The sequence below is a fragment of the Mizuhopecten yessoensis genome, unplaced genomic scaffold, assembly GCF_002113885.1.
Source record: "Mizuhopecten yessoensis strain PY_sf001 unplaced genomic scaffold, ASM211388v2 scaffold11113, whole genome shotgun sequence".
Lineage (NCBI taxonomy): Eukaryota > Metazoa > Mollusca > Bivalvia > Pectinida > Pectinidae > Mizuhopecten > Mizuhopecten yessoensis.
In genome coordinates this window covers 367,553-387,231 of record NW_018408886.1, presented here as the reverse complement: position 1 = coordinate 387,231, position 19,679 = coordinate 367,553, and the positions used below count along the sequence as shown (strand labels likewise).

The window sequence follows — 19,679 nt, the reverse complement described above, 5'->3', positions numbered from 1 at the left end:
CTAGGTAACATTAAGTATCATGGCTAGGTAACATTAAGTATCATGACTAGGTAACATTAAGTATCATGGCTAGGTAACATTAAGTATCATGACTAGGTAACATTAAGTACCATGGCATGGCAAAAAGTTGAGGTGCAGTCTTGCTAGTCTGCTGGCTCTACTATTGATTTATAACCATTTCACCAACTTCTTAGATTTAACTCATTCACCCCTGAAGTCACATTTCAACTCTTCCAATTCAAAGGTTAGGATAGTCCATTATGAAATTTAAGGGGTGAATGAGTCAAGTGGACACAAGTCAATGAAAAAATGTTGAATTTTGATGGTGGGTAACACACACCTATACACTACACGCATGCATCTTGCACATAGGGGAGGCCGTCCTTAAATGACCAAAGATGTTGATAGGACGTTAAATAATACCAAACCAAACTAATGGGGAAAAACAAAAATAGAAAATATTATGGCTTTAAATTAACAGGAAGTTTGAAAAAAAAATATGTTGTGCCTTGTTTCAATGGTTAGTTGTTGTGTACTGAATACAATACAAAATCAACATGTCCTAAAAATTGCTGGATAAAAGTTGAGAACGGAGAGGGATGATCTTGAATGTTATTTTCAAGACAGCTTTTCCAAGAATGGGTGTAATTATCAATTTACAGTTGTTGGTAGGTGTAATTATCAATTTATAGATGTTGGTAGGTGTAATTATCAATTTATAGTTGTTGGTAGGTGTAATTATCAATTTATAGATGTTGGTAGGTGTAATTATCAATTTATAGTTGTTGGTAGGTGTAATTATCAATTTATAGATGTTGGTAGGTGTAATTATCAATTTATAGTTGTTGGTAGGTGTAATTATCAATTTATAGATGTTGGTAGGTGTAATTATCAATTTATAGTTGTTGGTAGGTGTAATTATCAATTTATAGATGTTGGTAGGTGTAATTATCAATTTATAGTTGTTGGTAGGTGTAATTATCAATTTATAGATGTTGGTAGGTGTAATTATCAATTTATAGTTGTTGGTAGGTGTAATTATCAATTTATAGATGTTGGTAGGTGTAATTATCAATTTATAGTTGTTGGTAGGTGTAATTATCAATTTATAGATGTTGGTAGGTGTAATTATCAATTTATAGTTGTTGGTAGGTGTAATTATCAATTTATAGATGTTGGTAGGTGTAATTATCAATTTATAGTTGTTGGTAGGTGTAATTATCAATTTATAGATGTTGGTAGGTGTAATTATCAATTTATAGTTGTTGGTAGGTGTAATTATCAATTTATAGATGTTGGTAGGTGTAATTATCAATTTATAGTTGTTGGTAGGTGTAATTATCAATTTATAGATGTTGGTAGGTGTAATTATCAATTTATAGTTGTTGGTAGGTGTAATTATCAATTTATAGATGTTGGTAGGTGTAATTATCAATTTATAGTTGTTGGTAGGTGTAATTATCAATTTATAGATGTTGGTAGGTGTAATTATCAATTTATAGTTGTTGGTAGGTGTAACTATTAACTTATAGTTGTTGGTAGGTGTAACTATTAACTTATAGTTGGTAGCTTACATAGGGAGAAACAAAACAGGAACTTTTGGCCTGGTAATGGAGAGCTAAAAAACAAATTGTGCTCAATATCGGTTAAAGTATCATTGCAAAAACAACACACCCTAGTATTGAGACCCCCGATGTATGTCCGATGAATAATTTATAATGTAAAATGAGTACATTAAACAGTGTATTGGATTACAACTACTATGGTGATAGATATATTTCATTCTAAGATTTAACTACGAGATAATTAGCTATTCTGTGACGACCTTTTTTACCCTTTGATCAAATTAATCTTTTTAAGACAAACATGGGCTTGAAAAAACAAGACAAATTCTTGTCTCTTTATTACGAGTTAGATTTCTTGATTAGTAAACCTGCCTGTCATTTTGACTGCTCAAAAAGGCTCACAAAGGTTTTTTTTATCATAACACCATTCTAAATACTTACATAACTATTAAAATACTTGAAAGCAAAAAAGTTAAAATATACCAGATAATGCTGAACATTGATGTTAAAGAAGATATGCTTCATTCCTTGTTTAAACTAGGTAAACTTGATAGGTCACGACTGTAATTTGTGATGAATAAACATTTTGAATATATTTTCAATTTAAATAATTGTAGTGAAGGATTATATTTAAAAATTTACTCTGTTCTAGCGCGACAAAATTTCAAGATTTAGAATTAAATATAAAGTTTATAATTCCAGACAATTATTATCAATCAAGTTTTAAAATTATAATTGTCTGATAATCGATCAGTTCTGTGTTGCAGCTGATAATTGAAAAAAATATGAAAATTGAAGTGATTCTCGTCACTTAACATTACCCCTGGGTGGCCCCTTGGAATGTATGATCAACCCTGTTTTTAACACCAGACAATATACCGATAAGTAGGACAAACGGGTATAATGCATGAGATTTGTTTTGAAAGAGATGTTAATCAGATTGGTCATTAAAATTAAACATCTCGACTATTTCGGTCTACTCCAGTAGTTTTTTGAAGGTTTATCTCATTTAGTTTAAAGTTCTTTACATTTTGGTGTCAGATCTGATGTACCATTATGTATAGGAAGCAATAGTTAAAAAGCTTGTTGCTTCTGGAAAACCCCTCCCATTATTTTATCAAATTTTAAAGGTCTTGATTTTTTTTTAATCTTTCTAAAACAAGTTTGACACAATTACTGGTAAGAAGAAAAACAATAAGATCTTGGAGAATGCATTCCATGATTTGAGATGGTAGATACAGACTGGATTTTTTTTGGCAATGAATTAAAAAAGCACCATAATTGGTATAAACGAGTTAGGCAAAATTATTGAGATGCAATTTTTCCTCCTTTCTCATATTTATAGTTATTTTCCCATACTTTAACTCGCGAAGTCCATGATGGCTGTTGGTGGCCATCTGTGTTTTCTTATCAGTCTCAAAATTAAACATGCACAATTATAGAATAGAGGAACCTACTAATGAAATTTGTAAAACAAAAGAATTTTCAAGCAATTCTTGAGAAGTAGCGAAAACAATCATGAATTCTCAAAATCTAAGATGGCTGACTGGTGGCCATTTTGTTTTTCCAATTGCTCCCTTTGAAAAAAAATCTTTCATTAACTACTAGTACTAGTGCTTCTTGATAAAAAAGGGACAAAATCGTCTTGAAATCCAAAATGGCTGCCTGCTGGCCATATTGTTTTCCTGATCACTCCAAAAACAAAACATGCGCATCTAATGGCCAAAGAAAGCCTTCATATGAAATTCGAAAATGATCCCTCAACAGTCTTACACTCTCAAAATCCAAGATGGCTACCTGGTGGCATCTTGTTTTTCCAATCAGTCCACAAAATGAGACCAGCACAACTAGCTCCAGATACAGCAAGCTGTCAATCTCCCAAATTTAATTCCCCATTAAGAATGTTAATTGGTACATCAGCATTTTGGTACCAAATACTGTAGATTTCTGTCATAAATTACTTAAAGGTGGCAATGGGTTGTAAAAATATACCTTATTTCTGATCAGATGATAGCAGTTTGTTACAGGTACAGAATGATTAAGCTTATTTTTAAAGTGCTAAAAATAGAAAATAAAGGATACATAAGTAGAATATAATTGGTTAAACTGAAACATATTTGACTGTCGATGTAAATGAATGCAAAAAAAATTTGTATAAAATAAATTACTACATTACTTCACTATTCAAATTGGATGTCCAAATCACTGTGTATTGCTCAGTAAAAAGTTGCTAAACATGTATAATCCTTCAATAATTTTCTAAAAAAAGAAAAGTGTTTTTTGGCAACTTAAGGTGGCTCCACACTTTCGCAATTAACCAGCAAAATTCGTTGAAACTTTCATATAATGGTTATGCAACTATGTAGAGTTAATTTTATGAAAATCTAAACATTCCGATAGTTTGGGGAATTTTTTGGAAAAAATACCAAAAAATTGAATTTTCGCCACTTTTAATATTTTCCGTTTTTTTTTGTGTGTGGCATTGTTCGGAACAATAAAAACAATAAAAAAATGAAAAGAAGCATTTATAATTAATCCTACAAATATTTTATTTATCACAAAATATGTAACACATGTTACACAAAGTGTTTTTTATTGAATTTGAACGGATAAAAGTGATTATCTACAAGCTAAAAGCAAACAGGACACACAGATCTATACATATAGAGTGGGAAATTGAACAAAATATACACAATGGCTTTATAATTAATTTATTTTACATTTTACAATCACTTTGATCCGGGTGAGAGTTATCTTCCTTGAAAAAAATCGGAACTTTTTGCAGAGGGATGACATTTACACAATGACAGTTGTCTCTGTTTACATATAACAAATGATGGAAATAAATCAAAAATATGATATCAAAATTATCAATTTATTGTTCTTTAATGGAACCAAATTACCCTCAGTCATGTACACTTTGGACATCATTCCACAGTCCGCTAACTCACGGTATATTTATAATTACATGTCAGGTACATATGTGACCAGAGGCTATCGCATGGTATGCCGTTCTCACGTGCCCTCACACATGCATTTCATAGGTATCTTGATATTTTACAAAACATTATTTTCACAGAGTAAGTAGACTACATTTGTAAACACGATTTAATCGACAGAGCGAAACTCCCTCAGCTTATGAACTCGTGTAAGCACGTGATATGCACATATGAGGTTGGTACGTCCGCATTCCATGTGTTTCCTATATGACCTTCTTGAGGTCGTCTGGTCTCATGTCACTGTCTTCCCGTGAGTCTGTTTATGTCAATGAATTGGAAAGCTTTATTCCTGAAGTACGTGTGATTATACATTTCCCGGTAAAATCTCGATATCGGGTGTTGACATATCATCGGCACGCACGTGTACTATTGTTTACCAGGGGCCTGTTCGTTTATGCGGAACAACCGGTTTGACCGTTTATAAATGTAACAATTCCGGGTATAAATCCTGGCGGACCTACAAATGTGTATGCAAGACTTGCAAGGCTTTCTCAAGGCTCGCCTGAAAGCAGCATCAGATAACTAGGTCTTACCTTATTTAATAAACGAACAACAGTGGTCCGATCGGTTTGACCGTTTAAACGCAAACGGCCCAGGTGTTACTATAATTTGCACTACGATATTGAATACCCGATACGCAAAACGGAAATGACGACACGGTGTACATGCACATTTCGATCAAGATAATTGAGTCCGAGCTGTACTTTTTCCGGAAGTACGTCACGAAAATGGACGCTGATGACGATGTGTCGAGCCACCTTAAAAAAGATATTTTTTTCCTAGCGTGATCACAGCATCTGGTAACAAAAATAAGTGTATGTATCGAGAATAGGTATTCAGGAAATTAAATTTTAATTAAATATTCATCACACTGATATCCCACCATGTTAAATGTTGGGTTTCCTAGCAGGTAATTTAATTAAATTGATTCATGAAATGGATATTAGACATACTGTGATATGTTTTCAGTCGACAAATGCAATTATTTTGCTTCAATTGCTTTACAGTGATCACTGTATATAAAATATGCTGTTCATCAACACATTCTAGATTGTCAATATCTTGATGTCCCATGATATTTTTAAGTGTTAAGCTTTATATAGATTATTATGAGAAAACTATCATTGAAAATTCAAAATTGATCTTGTATATATAATGCAATATAATTTTGACACCAAGGTTTGAACTCTTCAGTAAAGTTGCCTTTAATTAATTTATATAATGCCTACTCTGACATGACGTGAATGCACAAAAAAATGTGTAGTGCACATGACCGGTTATTGAAGATTGATGATAAATACGCCTGTCTACATTTTGTATACTGCGTGACATGATAAATCCCACAAAAAAAACAAAAGATTGTGGGGATCTGATTCGGTCTGATCATTCATGGTTAGCTTGACAAGTCGATCTTCTACACTAATTAGGACAAGAACAAATTTAACCCTGTCACTCTTAGGTAACTTGAGTAGACTCTACCATGTATTTATGGGGATGAGTTCATTATGGTCTACAGTGGTGAAAGGGTTAAAGATTACTTCAACTGGACTGGGCCTTTGGACATGCAGATGTGAACAAGCGCCTGCCCAGAGGAGAAACGCTGGTCCAATAACTAGCATTTACATACAATACATGCCTGACTAGCATAGTTATCGCCCGATAAGGTAGCTCCTGTGAATTCCTCAATATTGTGTTGATTAATATATGTATGCTTATTGTATTGACTGCATAAAATTGTATATCTATGTACTGTAAAGCGCTTTAGAGTGGCTTATGTTAGCTAGATAGGGCGCTATATCAAATGTTGTATATTTGTATATTTATTTATTAGGTCACCTGAGACAAAGTTTGAATCGAGACCTACCTCAACTGTTCATAATCAAAATCCAAACACGGATGCCGATGACTTTCCTTCAACCCCAGCCCATCAAGGCCTTGTTGTTCATTAAAATTGTTTGTTTATTTTGCGATATTTTATAAATGAGTCCTTGAATTTTCAAAATTTGTCTTGAAAAACCCTTGAAAAGTCCTTAAATTCTGAGGTCAGAAGTTTGAATGAAACATGCTTTATAATATCATGGTCTTTTTATCTGTTACCTGTTCCTTGTTTATTGATTATTGGTAAATCAGTATGCTGTGTGCATATACAGGGATAATCCTGGAGGGGGCCATTGACCCCTAAAAAATGAAATTGACCCTTCCATGTTCAAATTTTCTTATTTTACATTGAATGTCCCTTCTTAATTTTGATATTGACTAAAAATTGCTAAAAATGGCCCACTGCATGCTCTCAAATTCCAGGATTTTCCATGTACATGTATTAAAAAGGAAAAAGGAAATTTTGCACTGGCCTGTCAATGCTAGACACCTAGACACTTGTCAGTAGACCGAGATGAGATCTACTGGTCCCAGGTCGTTGTACCTGCAGTATTCCTTGCCCTGCTAAGAATCAAGTTTCATTAAATATGAAATAAGTGTCTCGTTTTCAAGTATTGAAAAGCCATTTGTGAGAATGAGTCGGTGACAAAAATTAAAACCAATTTGATTTAGCCTTTAATGACGATTTATTGAAAGAAAAAAAATATCTGTTGAATATACCAGGTACATTTTACCTTAAATTTTCTTACCATGTACCCTAAACTGATGTTTTTTTTGCTCAGTTTTACAGCGCTAGCTGAATACAGGCTGTTTCCCCAAGCTAAAACGTGTCTTGTTTTCCCAATATGACAAAAATTTAATATATTCCAAACTCATGGTATATTTTCTTGTGACTTGTGAATAGCGTAAAATGTTCAGAAATCCTGGAAAAAAACATGGTTATGAATATTTTGACAAGATCAAACCGATGTTATGCCGACTTTCAACAACCGATTAAACCGTCTGTATTACTCGCTATTAGATCCTAACTTACAGTACACATTTGAAGAGCAGTTAAATACCACAGAGAAATGTCAGGGAAATTGTTCATAGGAGATGGAATCTTAACATCATTTTGAAGGGACTCGACACTGAATGCATGTGTCAACATCAGTTTTTATTTGACTTTTAAAATCTTTAGAGAAACCTTTTTTGGGGCAGTTTAAGCTATTGCAAGTTTGACATTTCCAATACGGTCGCTTAGAATTCACTTTCAATTTCACAACCTCGAAGAATACAACACCAGGTTTTAAATTGTGTTACCCGACAAATTGATAACAAATTGAATATTTATTTGTAGTTGAATGTGAACAGTTTGAGATTGGATCATGCGGTCACTGCGTAGCATTTAACAGGAGACCGGGATAAATTGGTGTACTATATACATACATCAACAAATGTACTTTGTATTAATGCTCCGGTATAACTTACACCGTGCACCGAAATCATTTGTAACTCGGAATGCTTTACTAGGTTGACAGCCATCTTGGAAATTTGATTGTAACAGTCCCAGTGTGTGAAAATTCGCCCATGAGCCAAACTAGAAAAATGTTCATTAAGAGCTATTTCTGGGTGAATTGGGAGAAACTCCCCTGATTTCATTTTGGAAAAAATCACAAACGTATGTACATATCGGCTGTCAGCTCTGAGAAAAAGATGATTGATGCACATGTCCCGACTCTCGAGTGTAAAAAAATTCAAAGGGGCTGGACCGGGATTCAAACCCTGGATTTCAGATTGTTATACTGTCGCTCTTAACAGACTGAGCAACGTTTGTAGTCAATGGAAGTCTTCTTGCCCAACTGTGCTACAGTTAACAGTTATATCCAAAACAATATTAAGGGGAGGTTAATTACTGTATGTAAAAAAATCCACAGTTTAGTGGGACAGCGTTCCTTAAGTAGACATCGTATTGTGACTCCACAGTTTAGTGGGACAGGGTTCCTTAAGTAGACGTCGTATTGTGACACCACTAATTAACTTATTTACCCCTGAAGACACATTTGAACTCCTTCAGTTCAAAGGTTGGAATAGTTCATCATGAAATTTCAGGGTGAATGAGTTAATATTAGCACAGATGACACACTGAAATGAACGATAGTATAGTGCACTATACTTAGTGTATTAATATATACTTCAAAATTACAGGAAATCTGTTGACTAGACCAGTACCAAAACCAAAAACCCCAGGCCTACTGTCCAGTTGTAAGATACACCCACACCTGGACATAAACTGAAGTACATCTGATCATCAATGATGTCTCAAATTGTCCTGAAATTCACTTAGCAATGGTAAGTTTTGTCAATTTAACAACTTGTTCTTATTCTACTAACATATTGTTGAGAGTTTATTGGACAAATTTCTCATCATTCGATTTTGCCAGTACATATTCCAGGAGTACAACGATCGTTAGCGAGTGTAAGCCCAGGAGTATCCAGGATGAAACAAAACATACTGTAGTATATATTGAAAGTAACATTACTAAAATGTCCAACGTTTCTATATTAAAAAGGAGTTCTGAATATTCTATAGTAAAACAATACTAACAATGATGAGTAAACTTAAATTTAGTTCATTATTTAGTTTTAACTCATTCACCCCTGAAGACACATTTTAACTCTTCCAATTCAAAGGTTGGAATAGTTCATTATGAAATTTCAGGGCTGAATGAGTAAAGGTATTTCCAGAATTGTTTTTTGCCATTTTCAAAAAAAAGTAAAAAATTCTTTTGGTTATGTAACACATCTGTTGTAGACCACCGTTTGTAACGATGTGTACAGACAGATTTATCTGTATGATTTATCAGGTAACAAATTTAAAGAACGTACAACTACACCAGGAATATCCAAATCTTACTTTGATTCACGTTTTATTTCCTAGGTGTGAAGTGGTTTGTAAGGACTTGATTTATAGATGATCTAATCCCCGAAATTTCTGGTATCCTGGCAACCGGCAAGTTCTATTTTGTGCTGAGCAACAGCATTGTATATAAGCTTTTCAATTGTCGTAAAAAATGTACATTTTTATTGTTGATTCTTGTTCTGTAGATTATAGGAATTAGAAGATGTACCACACATTGTGGCCTGGTCCCCGTTTCTATAGAAACAGTGGAGAGGGTCAGGAAAGGTCAAGATACGAAGATATTAAATATATTGGATCTGTAGTAACTGGTCTTGATGGTTCAAACTTCTTAGGCCAAAAATAAAATTACTTGTGTTTCCGCTATCATCCTCAGAAAAAATAGGGTAGGTTGGTAGTTTTATTTTGGAAAATATTTTTGCTTTTATAGAGCAGGAGTTCTGACTTTAACAATGCATACATATATCACTAAATACCAATAAAACTTCAGGGTAGGCACAAAAATCTACGGCAGGTAGGGTTATAGCGGAAACAAGAGTATATTTATCACTCGTGGTGGCCCGGATGGGATTGTGCCTGCAGGGTTATTAATATTGGAGGAAACTGGAGTACCCAGAGAAAACCCATGTGATCGGGCAAGTGACCCAATACTGTTCAAGTCTGATCAAAGAGTTGGACCTCCGCCGTCTTCATACAAGCCGAGTGTGCTGTCCACTGTGCCCCCCGACTACACAACCGAAAAGACCTTATTTATAGGCAATATATATAAAAGTAAAGCTTTGGGGGGGAAAAAACTGTAGGTAGGGAAATTGAAAAACATATCATAAACTTTTTTTTTGTCCTTTTCATTCCAAATAGTAATTTCCATTCTATACAAAATTTTGACTGTCTGTTCACAAATAATGCGAAGAGATTATCCAATTAAACTGTTAGGGTAATTTTGAAAAATGTGTGCATATTATACCGGCACACAAAGCCTGAAGATTATCAAGCTTATAAACATGCAGTAACATGCTGAATGGTTTCTGTCTGTAGGTTCAGATCTAGTCTGACTGTACCGACAGAATTCTATAGACAATCCAGCTTAACCTATATTATGGTTTAGTAAAGCCATTTCAGCTTTTTCCAACGTTCATGATTATTAGATATGGTGCATTTCTGTGCACTGTAGCTAATACACAAAGTATGAAATAAGTTAGGCCAAGATAAATATATTGTTTGTGTCTGAATAGTGGTGGTCGATATGGCTATAGCTATAATACACAAAGTATGACATTAGTTAGGCCAAGATAAATCAATAGTTTGTGTCTGGATGGTGGTGGTCAATAAGGCTATAGCTATAATACACACAGTATGACATAAGTTAGGCCAAGATAAATCAATAGTTTGTGTCTGGATAGTGGTGGTCGGTATGGTTATAGCTATAATACACAAAGTATGACATAAGTTAGGCCAAGATAAATATACTGTTTGTGTCTGAATAGTGGTGGTCGATATGGCTATAGCTATAATACACAAAGTATGAAATAAGTTAGGCCAAGATAAGTAAGTTGTTTCGTGTCTGGATAGTGGTGGTCAATGTGGCTATAGCTATAATACACAAAGGATGATATAAGTTAGGCCAAGATAAATCAATAGTTTGTGTCTGGATGGTGGTGGTCAATAAGGCTATAGCTATAATACACAAAGTATGACATTAGTTAGGCAAAGATAAATCAATAGTTTGTGTCTGGATAGTGGTGGTCGATGGGGCTATAGCTATAATACACAAAGGATGACATAAGTTAGGCCAAGATAAATAAATTGTTTGTGTCTGAATAGTGGTGGTCGGTATGGCTATAGCTATAATACACAAAGTATGAAATAAGTTAGGCCAAGATAAGTAAATTGTTTCGTGTCTGGATAGTGGTGGTCGATGTGGCTATAGCTATAATACACAAAGTATGACATAAGTTAGGCCAAGATAAATCAATAGTTTGTGTCTGGATGGTGGTGGTCAATAAGGCTATAGCTATAATACACAAAGTATGACATAAGTTAGGCCAAGATAAATCAATAGTTTGTGTCTGGATGGTTAGGAGGGGTGGTGGATATGGCTATAGCTACAATACACAAAGTATGACATTAGTTAGGCAAAGATAAATCAATAGTTTGTGTCTGGATGGTTAGGAGTGGTGGTCGATATGGCTATAGCTACAATACACAAAGTATGACATTAGTTAGGCAAAGATAAATCAATAGTTTGTGTCTGGATGGTGGGGGTCGATATGGCTATAGCTATAATACACAAAGTATGAAATAAGTTAGGCCAAGATAAGTAAATTGTTTCGTGTCTGGATAGTGGTGGTCGATGTGGCTATAGCTATAATACACAAAGTATGAAATAAGTTAGGCCAAGATAAGTAAGTTGTTTCGTGTCTGGATAGTGGTGGTCGATGTGTCTATAGCTATAATACACAAAGTATGACATAAGTTAGGCCACGATAAATCAATAGTTTGTGTCTGGATGGTGGTGGTCTATAAGGCTATAGCTATAATACACAAAGTATGACATAAGTTAGGCCACGATAAATCAATAGTTTGTGTCTGGATGGTTAGAAGTGGTGGTTGATATGGCTATAGCTATAATACACAAAGTATGACATAAGTTAGGCTAAGATAAATCAATAGTTTGTGTCTGGATGGTTAGAAGTGGTGGTCGATATGGCTATAGCTACAATACACAAAGTATGACATAAGTTAGGCCAAGATAAATCAATAGTTTGTGTCTGGATAGTGGTGGTAGAATTGTTTTTGTCTGGATGGTTAGAAGTGGTGGTTGATATGGCTATTGCTATAATACACAAAGTATGACATTAGTTAGGCCAAGATAAATCAATAGTTTGTGTCTGGATAGTGGTGGGCGAATTGTTTTTGTCTGGATGGTAGAAGTGGTGGTCGATATGGCTGTAGCTATAATACACAAAGTATGACATTAGTTAGGCCAAGATAAATATATTGTTTGTGTCTGGATAGTGGTATGATATTTCAAATTATTTTTAGACGTGAAGTTGCAGGTGTTATGTATACATTGTAACTGTATTATAATTAATNTAATGTAAAAAGGGGGGGGGGGGGAATTGCAGGTGTTTTTAGGGGATTCAAAAAAGTTTGAAATTATTTCCGTTACTGTTGCAGAAAAGTACTAGCATAAAAATGAAATGATGTAGTGGAAAAGTTCCCTGCTTTATAATCATTAATGAATAATTAAGTCCTCTGAGCAATTCCTTTTACCTGAAAATACTTTCATGAAGGGAAATTATCAATAGATATCTTTAGTCTTTGCTGTGGTAGATTGACAAACAACTAAAATAAATCAGGAAAATGCTTCACTGAATTGAACTCTTCTTTGTTGGAGGTAAAACACAGAACACTTGGACTCAAATGTTACCTTATGATTAGAAATTGACACCTAATGAGGGTTGAATGAGTTAAAATCACACAATATTTTTGCAATTAACGACTCCTTAAAATAGCCTGTCAGGTTTGGACAGTTTTGCCCTGGTATCTGCCTGGATATGTGCGAGGAGGGTTTCCCCCTACCCGTCCTACGTAAGCCCTTTGTTACCAGCCCTCGTTCTGTTGACTCTCCTACCTACCAAGCGTTTAAACATTCGTTTGTCGTAGATTTGTCGCAGGGTACCAGCCTCCATCTATTTACTCTGATTCCGCCATTTAAACTTTCCCTTGTCTTATGCTAGTTTTGTTGTCGTTTATTTGAGTATATCGTTTCCGAGTCATTTAAACGTTCGTTTGTCGTTGATTTGCTTGCTGCCTGTTTATTTGCATGTTATCGCAGACAATGCGTACCTGTGTGATTTTCACCTGGCTATCGTTAGCCAGGCCCTGCCAGGTAACACTAAACCGTTCTACTTATACTCCTTATCTACAAACATTGCTCTATCTGCTAAGCTGCTTGCCGAACACCGTACCTGTCCAGGTAGCTTATCACTACCGTGTTTACCTACCTGATAGCCAATCACTGCCATTGTCTCAGATCTGCAAGCCAATCACAAGTATTGTTAGATATCTCCAAATCCTTGCCCGTCCGTTGTCCCTGTGGAATTCTAGGGTCACGGTGTAGTGATATGTTTGACCTGTAGGTAGAATTGATGATAGTGTGGCGCTGATGGTGCACATTGCTCTGTGGAGTTAAGAATTGTTAGCATACATTTCATCGAACCGAACTCGAGCGAGTAAACCGTGTCCATCCTTTATCTTTATTAATTAAAGAAATAAATCTGTTTTACAGACAATTTGGTCTATAAAGTAAATGATTCCTAAGACTAGTGATAGGCAGTTTGTTTTAAATCACAATCAATGATATGTCTGTTTTAAATCACAGTCAATGATATGTTTGTTTTAAATCACAATCAATGATATGTCTGTTTTAAATCACAGTCAATGATATGTTTGTTTAAAATCACAATCAATGATATGTCTGTTTTAAATCACAGTCAATGATATGTTTGTTTTAAATCACAATCAATGATATGTTTGTTTTAAATCACAATCAATGATATGTTTGTTTAAAATCACAATCAATGATATGTCTGTTTTAAATCACAGTCAATGATATTTTTGTTTTAAATCACAATCAATGATATGTTTGTTTTAAATCACAATCAATAATATGTCTGTTTTAAATCACAGTCAATGATATTTTTGTTTTAAATCTCAGTCAATGATATGTTTGTTTTAAATCACAATCAATGATATGTCTGTTTTAAATCACAGTCAATGATATTTTTGTTTTAAATCACAATCAATGATATGTTTGTTTTAAATCACAATCAATGATATGTCTGTTTTAAATCACAGTCAATGATATGTTTGTTTTAAATCACAATCGATGATATGTCTGTTTTAAATCACAGTCAATGATATGTTTGTTTTAAATCACAATCGATGATATGTCTGTTTTAAATCACAATCAATGATATGTCTGTTTTAAATCACAATCAATGATATGTTTGTTTTAAAATCACAATCAATGATGTGTATGTTTTAAATCACAATCGATGATATGTCTGTTTAAAAATCACAATCGATGATATGTTTTAAACTCACAATCAATGACATGTTTGTTTTAAATCACAATCAATGATATGTTTGTAATCTGAAGTAGTAAAATGATGATCAATTTCATAATTGGTTTATAGTTAGTGGAAGTGAATAATCAAATGAAGTGAGATAATAACTGTTACATTAACTCTTTCATCCCTGAAATTTCATAATGAACTATTCCAACCTTTGAATTGGAAAAGTTCAAATATGTCTTCAGGGGTGAATGAGATAATTGACAAAGTTGTTCACTATATATACATTAGGTTTTGTTCTTTTATGATGAATGGATTTGAAGCAATTTTATGCTGTTTTGTCAATCGTGTAAAAACATGAAAAAAAAAATCACTTTCAATGCATGCTTTACATTGCATACATTTGACACTTTCATTTCAGTAATAAAGCAATTATATCGCTTACAGAATTTGTAATTTATAATAGAGATGGGAAACAGCAAACCGATCAATTTTCATCACTACCAATCACCTATTCCGTCTCTGTGTATTGCAGAATTATCTTCTCTTGTGAGCAGGTATTGATTGTTACGTCATTGGTTTGTGTGAGAAAATTATGTCGTTTTCTCAAAAATTGATAACGTTACTCTCACAAACAAATGATGTAACAATCAATACCTGCTCACAAGAGCAAATAACTCTGCAATACGCAAAGACAGAATAGTGTTTATCATGGTGATCGTGTATGGGTCTTACGTTAAGCTTGAACACTGCTGAAAATGAAGTAAAACTGTGGTGCAATTTTCTTCCACTGCAATAGTAGGTGATGTCCTCTATAGTAGTTATGTTCCGATAATCGAAAGAAGTCGAAAGTCAATCGATTTTGATGAAAAAGTCATCGCTCATTTACTAGCTCTAATAATCGAAAACTGCTTAAATATGCTAAATGTACTTAGACTGCAACATAGCCGAAGTGTTGCTTTGCTCAGCATGTAGGTCGAAAGTATTCTGAAACGATGTACGGACATTGTATGTTCTTATTTCTAGCCTTGTGCATCATCATTTCACATATATTTCAAATAAACTCACCAAAGTTTTGATATTACAATTATTTTCTCACCTGATTCCCTACACTACCCTATAGCCTAATGTTCTGTTTATAAATAAGTATATGAGCTGTGGATATTACCTTCAGAAGCAAGATCTTCACAAGCAACATTCAGTGTTGGACAGGTCAATTTATAATCGGTTACAAACAAAAAACAAACAAAAAATGGTTGGGCTCAACAAAATTAGTGTCTTACTACTTGAAACTATTCTAATTTAATAACAATATACAACATTTGATATAGCGCCCAACTAGCTAACATAAGAAACTCTAAAGCGCTTTAGAGTGCTAAAACTTTGAGCAGGAAAGAAAAATTGTTAAAATTGAGAAGAAATGAATGTCCTGAAGTCTTTAATTAAATAAAAGGTATACCAGTTGACCGAGCTGATGTCTTACCCAATCCTGTTGACATGTGCTAGACTTGTGTAGTGGTAAAACAAACACTGATAAGACTAAGATTAGAACGGAGCCTTGTCTGCACCCTTCAAGGTTCTGATAACTTTGTTAACTCATTAACCCCTAAAGTTTCATAATGAACTGTTCCAACCTTTGAATTGGAAGAGTTTAAGTGTGTCTTCATGGGTGAATGAGTTAAAGTTTTCATTTCTACACGTGCAGCGACAGGTTGGAGGAATGGTAAAGTTTAGGTAGCCACCTTACAAGTAGTCCTCAGATTTTATGAACCTCTTTGTTTGGGGCACCTGGCGGGGAAACTTAATAAATATTGTTTTACTTATTTTTGCTTTGTATCATATATTTAAGGCCAAAAAAATATGTGTTTCCTGTTTTTCCTTGAAAAACATCAGGGTCGGTGGTTTTGGGGTTTTTTTAAATAGGAAAAAATCTGTAAAAAAGAAAGTAGCTGTCCTAGCTGACTCGGGAGGTTTATAATAATACTAATAATTCAAGGTTCTTATATACCATTTCATTGCATCCTTGTTTGTAGGTCGTCTCAATGCGGTTCACAAATTATTATCCGTGGTTATAGGGCCTTTACAACTAGCCAATATCTTTCTCAACTCTTTCCCTGGGGAGCATACAGTCGCACCGGTGCAGCCATTTTGGCGCTCACGGCTAGTATTCAACAATTCTAGCACTGCCCAACCACATACTCATTTACAGCTGAGTAGACTGGAACAAGCAGAGTAAAGTATCTTGCTCAAAGATACAACACAGTGCTGTGATATGATTCGAATCTGCAACCCTTCGGTCACGAGCCCGGTGTCCTACCACTATACTACCGTGCCTCCATAGGTTGAAGGATAAAACTGCATGTAAATTGTGATCAGGGATTTTTGCCAGCTATTTTGGAGAAATTTTTCCTTTACAGAAATAAAGGTATCACGGTCTATCCTAGTCCTTCCAGTGGTATAATTGTAAAAAAACTTTGTCATAAAAACTACCTCTAAATACTATTGAAGGAAGACCAATTGCATATAAATGTCCCACCCTAAATTTGTTTTGTTCTTAAATGTTTGACAAGTTCTGTAAGGCCCTTTTAGGAATGGAAATTGTATCCTGTTTGATGTTATATTTTGTCAAAGTGTTTAAACAAACTCAAATCTCTTTACGTAATTATTTCTGGAGATTTAAAGGATGGGGGTCAAAAACTTTGACGCCTTTCACGGAATTAAATCTCAAGTAATTCTGTCTTTAGATTTAAAAGATGAATTCATTTTTGGTTTGGTTTGGTTTGGTACTTGGTATGGAAATTCTTGAATCGTTTCAATCATTCTTTAACTCATTCACCCCTGAAATTTCATAACAGAACTATTCTACCCATTGAATTCAAATGTGTCTTCAGGGGTGAAAGATGAAAATCATATTACCCCAAAGGGTGCCTGTTCTAATAACAAGTTTGAGTTATTCTGTCTTCAAAGGGTACAAAATTGCACCCTGTTTGGTGCCTTGTGTAGTGATAATTTTGAGTTGTGCTGTCTTTGAAGGGTGGAAATGTTACCCCCGTTTGGAGCCTCGTGTAGTGATAATTTTGAGTTGTGCTGTCTTTGAACGGTGGAAATGTTACCCCTGTTTGGAGCCTCGTGTAGTGATAATTTTGAGTTGTACTGTCTTTGAAGGGTGGAAATGTTACCCCCGTTTGGTGCCTCGCATATAAGATGTATATAAAAGTGTTGAGTGAGTTTCTGGTCGCAGTATTTTGGGTCTGAAGTATGTGACAATATTGACATAAGCTTTTGGAACCATATAGCTGTTAGCCTATACAAGTTACACAGCACAGGAACCTTACATGTATTCTACAGGTACGCTGTGTGTTACCTGGATAATTTTAACGAGCTGGGTGCACCTGTACAGGTAAGGACTTTCACCTTTGACCGGTGGAAACGTTTTATATAATTATTACTATAACATTTAAAAGCATATATTAAAAATAATATGACGGTTAGAACAGTTCCGTATTGTTAAGAGTTAGTTAAGTTTTTAGCTTGGTTATATATCAGGGTAGTTGAATTAAAAAGGCAATATTGATTGGTTTATAAGAATACATGCAAAGCTATGTATATAAAAGAGGTATTTTAGGTAAAAATGATTGAATACTGTTGCATATAAAAGTATAAAGGACTGTCACAACTCCTACACCTAAATCCAACACCTCGCTATCAATGTATAGAAATATTTATGTTGTCAAAGTTAGACTATAAGTGGCTGCCTTAAAACTTGACCATACACCTTGACCTAGTCCTAATTACATGAGTTGTGGCCGAATGGTTAAGGCGTCTGACATTCTGCTACCACTAGCCCTCCGTCGCCGAGATCGAGGTTCGAGACCTACAAGGGGCAGTCGTCAGGTACTGGCCGCCGGTCGGTGATTTTTTTTCTCCAGGAACTCGGGCTTTCCTCCACCACCAAAACCTGGCACATTCTTAAATGACTAGCTGTTCATAGAACTTAAAACACGATCTAACCAAACCATGAAACGGTATATATATTGAATTGTGAGACCTTGTGTATCATTTCAAATTATTTTGTTCGCCTGTATCGTGATGATTAATAGTACACTGTAGTACTGAAGTTATAAACCATGAAACGCCAATAGTTTACTCCTTAGCCCTTTAAGCACTGTAAACCAAAATGGACTCATCAAAGCAACGATGAGTTTACTGAAGTTACATAGGGATTAGGGGTGAAAGGGTTAAGTAAAGATGAGGTCCATTGTGAATTCATACTCAAAATGCTAAAAAAATCATATAAATATATAGATTGATTTGAATATATCATTGCCATCATAAGCATGGGCAAAGTTATAACAACATTATTAAAGCCCTTTCCTGAAATATTTTTTGACAATATGTGCTATTTAACCCTTTCAACACTGTAGACCATAATGGACTCATCCATATCCATGCATGGTAGAGTCTACTAAAGTTACATTTGGGGGCCTCATAAGTGATAATACCAGTATTCATTACTTCAAGGCATATACATCATAAAAGTTTGGAGGCTTGACATTTTTTAAGTTGTAATTTCAGGGGGTAATGGGAACACAGGTGTTCAAATTTTGAGGGGTCTTGTAATGAAAAAAGGGTGTATTTGAAGCAGGATTCTAAGATATTTCCCTCCAGTGGTTGTACATGTACTTTGTTCATACAGGCCTTGAAATGGCCTTAAAACATAGGATCTGTCTTGAAAAGGCCAAAATTTGATGAAGAGTCACTAAAAGCCCTAAATTTCACAAAAGTGTCAAAATGAGTCTTGGATTTGACTTGATGATCATTTAAGTATGATTAAATTTATTAATGTTGTTGGTTCCATGCTGTTATCCTCGTAATAATATTCAAGAAAATACAAGAAAATGAAATCATTGTTACGAGTTAATTTCTAAATATTTCGTTAGAGTTTCGGACTACCAACCAGTATCGGATTTCAGGGCTGTTCAGTGTTCATATGGCAGGTTTAGAGGTATCCAGGCTACACATTCAGATCTCTGAATTGTCAGAATTTTCAAATGGCAGGACATTTTAATTTATCGGGGAAAGGCCTTAAAAAGCCTTGAATTTCATAGTAAAATTCCTGTAGGAACCTTGATTTACACTTTGTACAACATACAATGAATTTGCAATAGCTGATTCAGGCTTCTTCCCATCACACCAAAAGAACAAATACTGGGATGTTGGTGAAAAAATATTTTGACATCATCTCCTTGACTGTTCTTAT

At 34.5% G+C, this 19,679-nt stretch overlaps 1 long non-coding RNA gene across 1 annotated transcript in view; it reads left to right on the top strand.

Annotated features, from left to right (window-relative positions):
• The window catches only part of LOC110466033, a 33,851-nt gene that overhangs the window by 1,635 nt on the left and 12,537 nt on the right, over nt 1-19,679 (top strand). Inside the window, exon 2 of the long non-coding RNA XR_002464688.1 lies at nt 8,630-8,773. This is a non-coding gene — a long non-coding RNA (uncharacterized LOC110466033). The remainder of the gene's footprint in view (nt 1-8,629; nt 8,774-19,679) is intronic.